The following is an 8,981-nucleotide window of genomic DNA, read 5'->3' on the forward strand; positions in this document are numbered from 1 at the left end:
TGTGTAGTAACACCAGGCATAATGCTAATCCTGCACTTCTCACATCTCCATAAATTAATTTGTGTGTGTGTGTGTCAGTGTATGTGTGTGTGCGTGCAGGCGTGTGCATGTGTTTCCCTCAAACATTTTGTGTGTTTTTGCATGTGTAGCTGCATTTGCTGCTCTCCACGCTCTCCTTCTCTCTTCACGTTCTCAACACAGTGCCAACATTCACACACATACACACACAGCCAGTTGCCATGGCAACCAGGAGCTAGCATGAAAGCTGTGAGGAGAGGTGGAGCATGGCACCAGCCTGACAAGCAACTGCCACTGTTTGTGTGTGTGTGTGTGTGTGTGTGTGTGTGTGTGTGTGTGTGTGTGTGTGTGTGTGCATGTGAAGGTGATGCAGTAATGTGTGTTTTTGTGCATATTCCTGTGTTGACCCATAATGAGACAGGGGAGGAGGGGGATGGCGACACTAACAGCCTGAAAGAGTAAATAACAAAAGATGCTGTGTCCATTAACCATCGTCTGCTTTCCAGTTACACTTCGCTGTTTAAATTCAATAATTAGATGTCACTTTATGGCTGGAAAAACATTTTCTCCCCCTTGTGAGTTTACACAAAGCTTATAGAGTATACCAGTTAAAAGTGTATTTAACAAAGGCTTTAATGTTACAGCTGTCACATCCAAGTTCTGCTTTCAAGTTTATGTTCATGATTTCAGTAAAGATTTGAAGTAAACGCCCAAATCCTTGGGCGTTTACTTCCATTGGGATATTTAGTTTCTTGCATTGAGTCACACTGAATTTAAAGCAGCTGCATGTTCCTGAGAATGAATTGTGACAGCAGTGATGTCAAAGGTCAAAGGGTTTTTGGCTCGAGAGTGAGGAAATGATATATTTTTTTATAAAATATATAAAATATTCATACTTTTAAACCCAAATGGCCTGTTTTTGCCCATGTTCCCTTCAACATTGTCCATACAGTAGGTACAGCAGTTACATGATATCCTCAGTGTTATGATCAGTATGTTAGATTACTGACTTGGCTGTGCAGACCTCTCAAATGAGTGAAATCAGAAAGTCTCAGAAGATGAACCAGGTTTTCCATTCCTCTTCAGTTTGTTGTTCTTAGCTTCATGAACTTGAACCTATATGTCAACAGTGTCCTTGAGCAACACACTGAATCTGCAACTGCTTCAGAGCGCCTTTAATGGCACCTCTCTTTTATCGGTGCGTATATGTGTTTGAGGTTAATGAAAGGCATTTCAAAGCACTTGGGTATAGACGTGCTTGCTACATAAAAATACTGAAATGCCAAAAAATCCAAATGACAATATTTCATGCAGAATTTGTTATTCCCAAAACACTGAATTGCATTTAGCTGTGAAATGCCAGGGTTTCTGCTCCCTTTCTTTAATGTCTGCTTCTGGAGATAGTGAAAAAATTGAGATATTGATTTAACTCTTTACTCAAGTAAAAATGAAAAAGTACAGGATTGGAAATCTACTGAAAGTACACGTGTAAAAAAACTGTTTTTATCTATGAGTGCATTTCTCTTATAAAACAAATAACTTGAAAAAATGCTTCTCACTACTATCCCTGTCTGACACTGGTAATTCAGAAAGGCTGAATCTGCATTTTAGATATTAATGTCTTCGCTGCACAGAGCTTGGGGAGTTTGACCATCACACTGATTGGTCAGAGGTCGGCTTGTGGACATGTTGTGGTTTGTGTAGTCCATTTCAGGGTAACAAAAGCAGGCAATGACACCAATTTCCACCCCATTGACCTTCCATTGTGGGGAGGTTTGAGAGGTGACAAGGAGGTCAGTGGTGATGCTATGTTTTATGGGTTGATGGTGGTCTGCCTGACCTCAGCCTGATCATAGAAAAGAAAACAAACATATGCTCTTTTTAAATTGACTCTAAATCACAAGGGACAACTTGTGAGGTTCCAGTTCATTAAATAGATTTGGACTTCCACTGTGGTTAAGATTATTTAGAGATGATGTAATGTCACAGCCTTCCCAGACCATAATGTTGAGATAGAAAAACCCACATTTCTCCATATCAGAACAGGACATTTTATCTGTTCCTATCCCCAAATGTGATTCTAACAGATTGGTTAAAACGATTTAAAATAAAACATAAAACAACACTCTTGTCAAAGACAGAATTTGACAATAGAAAGCTCATCTCTCTGTCATTAACAGACAATGATCAACTAATGCACATATTCCTCAGTATAAACCTTTTCCTCTCTGCACGTTCCCAGGCAAAGTTCGCTGCATGTCCGTATCCTAGTTTTTGAAACAAACTTTCCACTTTATATACTTGTTCAAGTAATCTGAAAAGTCTTCCCAGAGTAGGACTTTTTTTTTTCTTTGCCTATCCAAAAACTTCGGCAACCAAAAAAAATTACTCTACTAAATACTGCCAGGAACTTAGTTTCACCTTTCTCAGGTCAAACCTCAGCTCACGTTTGCCTTAATTTTTGTAGGAAAACTCAAGGTGTCAGATGTAATGATAAAAAAATAAACTAGTAAATTAAAAAATATTTTTTTAAATCCTGTTTAAGATTGTCTGCACCTGAAACAGTGTGCCAGTATTTTTGCAGGACCTGTTGGCTAATTTAAACCTGCTATAAATTAGTTTACAAAGAGAGAGTCAAACATTTGCACAACATCCTTCTTTTCTACCCGGGACACCTTGAAAGTTTTGTATTTTTCAGTCATCAAATCACTACCAAAAGGATGTCAACCACCTGTTGAATGTACAACATGGTGTGCACAGAGCTGCTGGGTTGGCCAAAGGTGAACTGAATCTGCGTTCAACCTCTATGATATACAGCACTTGAATAAGGGAATCATTGAATCTTTTCTTTTTCTAACATATAACCATCTTTCTTTTTGCTCTGAGAAACTATGTTCCTGTTTCCTTTTCACCTGTGTCACCAGCCAGACCAGTGCTTTCCTAGGTACCTTAACTCAAAAAGTATGTGGCGACAAATAACATATTTCAAGGTTGTAGCAGATTACATCTCCTTCTTCCATGCTGAATTGTTTTGGCATCCTAATGTAGCCTTTGACATGTGAGAGAAGCAGAAATAATCGATTATAATTGACTTTAAAAATCTCATTATGCCATTGTTCTGCATATTTGGCAGAATCTTATTTTAAGTGTTCGCATATTCTGGATGTAAAACCCCAAAAGAAACAGATAGATATAACTCACGTTTTCTCCAAAATACTTAATGTAACCAAGTAATGATGTTTAATTCAGTAAAAGTCTCTGAGAATGGAAGTTATTTTGAAAATGGGGAAAAAATGTCTGTTCGGTAATGCAGTAATTCTGAACCTGCTGCTGAACAGTCACAGTATCAGTGATGTAAATAGTGTTTTACCCCCAGTGTCTTCAAATATCCCCCCAGAGTTTGACTTTTAAAAAGAATCATAGGAAATTCCGTCTTTTACAGCTAGGAGCTCATTAAGGCGAGATGAGAAACTTCACACATTCAGAGGAACAAAGAAATCTTTAATGTGTAAAAGCATGTTTAAAACAAACAGGAAAAAAAACATTAAAAAAATATTGATTAAAAGCGCTCTCATTTCTGTTTAATCTGCTGATGAAGGCCACAATAAAACAACCTTGGAATTTAGTTTTGTCGTTGTTAAATAATGTACAAAAATCACAAAAGGGCAGTTGGAAAAAAAAAAAGCTCAATAACATTTCAGGATATTCATCTTCCTTTTCTTAGCAGGGAAATAACCAGTCAATACTCATTACTCTATGTGTGTTATATTTTTAAATGATCCTTGCGGTGTCCCCTAAAATTGATAACATTTTAGTCAGTCAGCTCGTATATGACGAAATTTACAGCAAGTTTCAAAATTGTTCACAGGTTATTCAGCCCACATTATTCCACATTTGTGTGCAGATTTTAATTTATTTCAAAGCTGTCAGACTAAACTCAGGAGAAAATATGTAAATATAGAATATTTCATTTCTTTGAATAATTCACCATAGTTTCAAGAAAAGCCTGGCACAGCATTATACACCGTATATTATATACTGTGAAAATAAGGGAATTAAGTTAATTTTAACTAACTTAAAGTTGCTCGGTGAGAAATAAACTGCATGTCTGAGGGTTCAAATATACTTTATAGTTAATTTACCAATACAAGTTTACAACATTCATCACTCGTGGGTCTTTTCTCAGCCTGAGCCGTTTCAAGATTAGATCACTGAAAAGACGCAGTTCCTCCAACGTCCAGACAGATCCATCTCTAAACAATCTGAATAAAACACATTTCATGCAAGTCACTGAACATTTCCTGTCCTTCATCCACAATGCCACCCACAGCCCACAAACACGGAGGCCCTCACAAGTTTAAAATCTCACGCATTACCATGGGAGCCAGCCAGATAAACCTCCACCCTCACTGCTTTCACCTTATTGCCTCTATGTGGCCCTGATATGGCAACAGAGGGACAATGGCCAGCTTGTGTGCAGCTTCAGATTTAATGCTGGGGAGTAAATGGTGATGTGGGGGTGCAGTTGTTGTTCCAAACAGAAGTGTAAGTATACTCAGAGGGTGTGGTGCAACTGTTAAAAAGCAGACACTGACAGTCGCCTTGAACTTGAACCCCACCCCCCCGAGGTCCCCTTGACCTTAGCTCTTTTCCCGTGCTCCTCTCTGCCCTCAGCGGTGGTGGTGGCCTTTGTTGAGCTGTCGGCATTAACTCTTCGCGCCTCTCTCTCACAACCTGCTCCTCCCCACCCAACGCTCTCTCCTCCATCTTCCCCGGGGGCCAAGCCTCTTCTTCCTCTTCTTCTGTAACCACTTCCCTCTGTATTTCTGATTTTGTGTGTACCCATCTGCTCTGTGCAAACTCCCCACACTCCAGTGGGGAATTTTGTTTTCCCAGAATGCTAATCTGACCCCCAGGGTGGGGGGGTTCATTCCCACATTCTGGATCTGGGATTTATTCTTTTGTTTTTAAGGCGAGAAGCACTGCAGGATTTGTCCTATCACAGGGCAAAGGATAACTACTGTAGGTATAAAAGCTGAAGTCTGTTACAGCATTATGAGCAAGATTTGTGATTAAAGCCATCAAAGAACTGATGATTTTCAGGAATTCTCCAATCTTTAATCTTCTGAACCCTGACCAGCATTTTAACTTTCACCCAACTGCTTCAATAAATGTGTACCGGATCCCCAAATGTGTCATTTAATTTTTACAAGACTATAAAACTACATTTAGCTTCCGTCTCCCTAGTTGCCCCTGTTTATAGGATTTTGCCTCCAAGCTACTCACGTTCCCAGGAGCTCTGCTCTGATTGTGTCTTGCACCATTATCATTGTTTTCATTTTTTGTCATTTTTAAGAGATTTGTCTCCAAAATTAGGACCTGTCACTGATCAAAAATGAAACAGCTTTCAAAGGAGTTGCACTGCATTTTTGATTTTGTCAAAACACCTCCATGGTATGAACAACAACTCGGATGCTAGCGGGGGCAAGAAGACGGAAGGAGAGGAGGAGAGGAGCAGAGTGATTTAATCTGCTAATTTTTCTCAGGTCTTTTGGCTTTTGACAGGCAAGTGTAATGGTCCTTCAAGTAATGGAATCAGCCACTCAAGCAATACACACACACACACACACTTGCTCACAGATGCATGCACACACATTCACTAGCTAAAAGCATGCCTGTTTTGCATATGAATGACATCACCGTAAAGTTTTCTGGGGAGGTTTTTGGCGGTTGGGGAGGACAGAGGGGGACGTGGTGGAGAGCAGCCCTATGAAAGGAAAAACATTAGTCAAATCACTTCCCGCTTCAGTCACCCGCCCCGGCCAAACTACTTGACATTCCACAACAGGGCTCGCTCGCCTTCAAGAAAAAAGCATCCTCAGTGATCCGGACGTCTAACTCATCAGGCCTAAGCTGCAAGTTTTACTAGCCTCTCCTGCTTGAGTATTTCTCCTTCATTTTATACATAAATAAGCTCCAAGTGATGGCTTTAGGGTGTGAGAGGATTTTAAGCTTAATGTTTTAACTGCTACCTGTGCAGATGACAAAACTTCAATTTGAAATGTCATCCTGCAAAGGTAAAAACCTTGTCACTCTCACTTTTTTTACCTTTTAAGTTAGGCTGAAACACTGAAGGTCCTCGTTTACTGCACACAATTCTATTACCTTTCCAAACTCCATTAGCCAAACTGAAAAATGCAGGGATGTCAAGCTGCAAGCTAGATTATGGTACTGAGTTGCCATCCTGAGAAATACAAAAACACGTCTATACTGGTGTCATTTACCTCCCTTCTCTTATGTAGTCAAACATGATGTCACAATTTTTCATGTCAGTGAAACGTGAAGAGTAATGGCGGATGTCTAAGTTTAAACAGAAGTGAATTTGGGTTAAATGTGAACATTTTATAAGAGTGTGTGCTATGTAATCTCAGCTTCAAAAAAATGAAGGTTATTTTGTGAAGCACAACAACATAGCTAACATCCAGTCATTTAAATATGACTTCAACATTACTAGTGAAAGTCCAGTGTTCACTGTTTTGCTTAGGTTTGCTAAATAGTACTACCCTAACTTATTTAACTTAAGTAAACTTTACTTAGTGTTTTTGAGGCAACGAGTTTGTGTAATTTTTTCAAGTTCTGGGAACTAATCAGATTTTTCAGTGTATTAGCAAATGATACTAAAAATATTTAAAGTAGAAACATTCAGAATGGAGCATAATCGATAAATTATACAGCATTTAATGCAGCAGTACTTATTCGTTAATTATGCTCATTCATAGCACCTTATGGTGGTTTAACTATTTTTGTATGCTGTTACTAATCATCAAATGTTTGCATGTTTTTTTTTATGTTGCATCATAATATTCAAAGTAAGCAGTATCAAGATTTTCAGCTCGAAAGTAATACATCGTTTCCCTTTTGAAATGTATAGGAGCAGAAGCATGAAAGAAGCTTTTCCAGAAAAGGAAAAATCATTAAGTCAGTGTTACTGGAGTTCCCATGAGTCTCCTTATTTGGCAGCTCGAACCCCCTAGTTGTCAGATTTCCAGATTTCTTCACTACTAGGAACAAAAGCATTGCCAAGCACACAAGAGGAACATCGTGATACAAGGTTTTCCAATCATATGTTCTCTATTTAGAAAAGCAGTTATTCAGACTATTTTTCAAATGAAGAAATACTCGTTCCAGTCTGACTTACAGACCCGCTGTCCATTCCGTCTGCCCTTTCAGCTTCATGATGGTAATGTATTTATAGCAAAAATAAATCATCTGATAATCAAAGTGGAACAATCGTGTTTAATAACATTTTAAATTTTATCTGAATGGCATAAGCCAAATCCTTCAATAATCTCCACACCGAAGAGACCAACTCTCTGCTCACACACACACGTCCGCATCTTTATTCTTTATTTATTATAAATGAAACATCACACTCGACAACATATCCTTCAGTGCTTCTGATGTCATTTTGTCTTTGCTCTATGAACAGAATGACCAGCTGCCACACTGCGAAGCAGCTCACAAAGGTGGACAGATCTGGACGGACGCCCACTTTTTTTGGCTCCAGCTACGACAGCATCCAAAGACACACACATCCTCTGTCCTTGCAACCAGTTGCAAACATGTTTTCCCCCCAAAATCACACAGAATGGCCTCCTAGGGTTGCATTCCTGCATACCAATGCGATTCTGAGCAACTTGTGAAAGTTCATCACAAAGCATCACACCAGTTCCAAGACCTTGGACGTGCATCAAAACCCGCCATTTCCCACTTTTGGACCCCCTCTTGTCACCAGGCTCCTTGTGTTCTCGTCAATCAAATTGTTCTGCGGACCCCTTTGCAGTTTTCCTTTAAATCTGGTCCAAGTCATGTTAATGTCATTGAGACGCCATCTTGGAATCAATTTCTTCAGTCTCATGATTGGCTGTTGCGAGCAGCCATTTTGTGCTATATGTCAAAAGGAAGCCACACCCCATCGCTATAAACACAGCTCCCTAAACACAAGACTTACTGTCATTTAGGATGCCAACTGCACAAAGCAAAATGCGGGGTCAACTTTTTCGTTTTTTACTCAGCGGCCTGACAAACCTTTAATTCTGAGCAGCTAGAACTTTGACTGTGATCCAACATGGCTGCAAACGACAGCCCGGTTGTACGCCGTCACTCCAGCTTGCTCTAGTATGCTTAACATTGACACTCAGTTCATTAAAGCCTATAGTGCTTGGCTAATGCAGCTTGCCTCTTGGCAGAATGACAAAAACTGTGAATCAGATTATGAGGGCCATAACACAGCCAAGAAACACAGAGGGCGAGTGGAGTTGTCACAGAGGACCATGCTAGCTCTTTGGATGTTAACGCCTGGGACATAATGTAATTGCCGCCTGCCCTGGTTAATAAGGGCATTGTAATATTTGCATGGAGCTGCTGTTTATGTGTACTATGGCTCATTTGAACGTGCAGCGCAGCTGTAAACAAGAGGAGAGTAGCTCGTAAAGCCTCGGCTGCTACAAACCGAGAATGCAGACACCCATGGGGGTGCATCGGAGCTGCGTTAAAAACCTCTTTCATTGAATTACATGAGACTTCATAAAAGAGAGGGAATGAATGAAAAGAGCTGCCAAATCAACCTGTACTGTAAAGGGTTACATTTCATTTGTTTTACAGTGGGATTACCCTTTTTTACATGACAATGCTAATGAATTGTGAGGGGCCCATATGTTGGTGTGGGCGCGTTCGCCATATGTGGTGTCAGACAGCAAATCACGCAGGGGAAGTGTTTTGTGCAGCACACAGCAGCTCGCAAAGCGACAGCGCTGCACACAGATTATCACAATCCAGGGTGAGGGTGCTATGGGTTCTTTGTTTTCCCCAAACTTGGAATAACAGCAGGTTAAATGACATGTGGCTGGCTTATTATTCATCATCATTCATTCACAACAAACACCAAGGTTAAGATTTTTATT

The sequence above is a fragment of the Perissodus microlepis genome, chromosome 11, assembly GCF_051167445.1.
Source record: "Perissodus microlepis isolate ML-2025 ecotype Zambia chromosome 11, ASM5116744v1, whole genome shotgun sequence".
Taxonomy (NCBI): domain Eukaryota; kingdom Metazoa; phylum Chordata; class Actinopteri; order Cichliformes; family Cichlidae; genus Perissodus; species Perissodus microlepis.